This window comes from Pinus tabuliformis, chromosome 8, assembly GCF_031772625.1.
Source record: "Pinus tabuliformis cultivar Carrire ecotype Pingquan chromosome 8, CPIR1, whole genome shotgun sequence".
Taxonomy (NCBI): domain Eukaryota; kingdom Viridiplantae; phylum Streptophyta; class Pinopsida; order Pinales; family Pinaceae; genus Pinus; species Pinus tabuliformis.
Window position 1 is genome coordinate 673,067,085 of NC_142294.1, and position 2,788 is coordinate 673,069,872.

Here is a 2,788-nt window from a genome sequence, read left to right on the forward strand (position 1 = left end):
TAGCTTCTATGATACAAGCTTTAGTCAACAACATTAAGTTACAACTAAAATTAGTGAAGATTTCTTCTCTAGCTGAACACACCAAAATCAAGTCTTTAGAAGATCTAGTAATTAAACTGAGATATGATCCTAGCAATGTAAAAGTTGCAGAAGAAGTTATGAGAAGGAATAATGTTGACATTGCAACACTCAAGAAGCAACTCAAGCTTCCCTCCATAGAAGACCCACAGACTAAGGAAGTTGGACAGTTAGAGAAGGAAAAGGAAGACATGTTCATAATTATTATTGAACAAAGTGGACAGATCAAAGAAATCGAGGTTGAGATGGAGAAATTATTAAAGGAAAGAGAATAGTCAACACAGTTGGCAGCCATTCCACTCAAAGCAGTTCCTATTTCATCTACATCAGTAATAGGGGTATCCACTTCAGCAGCCATCACAGTTGAGGCACAATCTACAGATTCTTCAGAAGAACTAATCAAAAAAATGGATGACCTATCAATTAGAGGACAGGAAATTGAGAAGCTAAAATCTCAGCTAAATAATCTCTAGGAGCATAAGTTGAAAATTTATAGTGCGCACCTAGTAGAGCTGCAAAAGACTCATAAATTAACTCGGAAAATTGAACAGTTGGAGAATGAGTCTGCAATGGCACAAACACTTGCACATACAAAAGAAAGTATTTGGATAGAAATAAATGCGCCCATAACTGAAATATTCCTTTTATTGAGATCATTTTTGAGCATGAGGAATTAGTACAGAGATTTAAAGGAGTCATTGAAGAGGTGAAAGAACATTTAGGAAAAAATCCAGGTGCAACTACTACTCTAATCAGGATTCTAAATTCAAATATTAATGAGGAATTAGAAGACTTTGAAATCGCTTACAAGAAAAAGACAATTCTAGAAGTGAGGAGGGTCCTTACAAAAAGGAACCTTATGCTTGAGCTAGAAAACAAGTGCCACATTTAGATTCCAGCATTCAGAAGTTCCACAGGAAATTCAATGTGGTAAATGTAAAGGGGTTGCTAGGTTTGATAGGAATTGGAGAGAATTTGATCAGGTTAGATGATTGTTGGCTTGAGGGGGCCTAACCTAGGTTCAGAGTTAATTAGGAAAAAAAATCCCTATACTACTAGCCCTTTCGCCAATAGCCCATAGAGTGCAGACTGAGGTCTCACTCGAAGTAGTATGGGGGGATTCTGGAACCAAGTTTCCACACCCTTGAGATGTTTGAGGGGTTGGTTTAGTTCAACTGTGAATACCTTTATGTAGGGTACTTCATGCACCGCCCTGGCCTACGAGGCCTTTTTGATCTGTTATAATCACCTTCGTGCAGTCCCTAACTATGGGTTGAGGTGATTTCGCACTACCCTAGCAACAATATGCACTACTTCCATAAGTTACACCACGTATCTTACTTATCTTCTTATAACAATTAGTTATATTCACGTAAACATATACTTTATCTTATATTCACTTTATAAACACATTCGTATAAGCTCGTGCATCATATAAATAATAGAAATGCAATTTATATCCGATACATTCAATGCACAAAACAGGGGAAAGATACACAGAAATGATGTAAAACTTTTCTTTATTACTTCTCCAACAGTGACACACTCGACTCGCCCTGTGCACTTAGCTGTAGGGATCCATGCACTTAGCTGCACGGATCCCCGCACTCAGCTGCGTACTACTAGGCCTCTGCGCACTCAGCTGTAGAGCTTTCTCCTACTTTATGACCTAAAGACTTGACTCTACACTTAGATAAGACTTAATTCTCCCTCTATTGCCTTCTTCCCTCCTTAACCTCCTCTTTAAAACTTAGAGCCTCACTCTATTTATACAATCCCATGGTCTGCAGACCATGGGTGGATCTCTAAAGGCGACATTACATTAACAAAAATGAGGGCGGACAACCCTATGGCTCATTTCCAAGTTTTCACTCTGCGCCCACAAAACATGGAGTCTTTACATCTGATTCGGTCAAAAGCTGGGCTTTAAGCCCCAAAACTTGCCTTGGGGGATCCCGCGCCCAACACAAACATCGGACTCGCCCTCGAGTCACTCTGTTGGTGCGAATATATTTGTGTGGAGACCACCAACTCTGCTCGGACCGCTGCAAGGTCGACAGCGCATAGGGTAGCTACCTATTGTACCTCCTGCATGCGTTGTTGAGAGACTGTTGTAGCTGAACTGCTTCCTTGTACCTAGTTATAATCCTGCACCTCCTTTTATTTGCCTGGAGTGCTAATACTATTCTTTGGTTGGCTATTCAGATGGTCGAGCCACCCGTGTATGGCTTGAACTGGCTGCCATTCACTCTTCCTGGGAAAGGTTCTCCATTTAACTTTACCAACTGCATCGTGCCTCCGTCTATGACCTCCTTAATAACATACAATCCCAGCCAATGCATTCTGAATCTTCCTGGGAATTTATCAAACTTACTATCATACAATAACATCAAATCGTTCACTTTGAAGGTGCGCAACTTAATATGTCGATCATGCCAAGCCTTTTCGCGCTACTTTCGTACCTGTTGTTGAAAGCCAGCCAAAAATCATTCTTCCTCGAGTTTCTCCAACTATGCTAGCCTCTCCTCCAGGGCTCTGCGGTCCATCATACCTATGAGCGCTGCTATGCCCAGACTAGGCATGATATATTCCATTGGCATTACAGCTTCCACTCCATAGACTAGCCAAAAAGGTGTCTGCCACGTTAGTTTCTTGCATGTCATCCTATAAGCCCATAATACTGCAAGTATGCACAGGTCCCAATCACTTC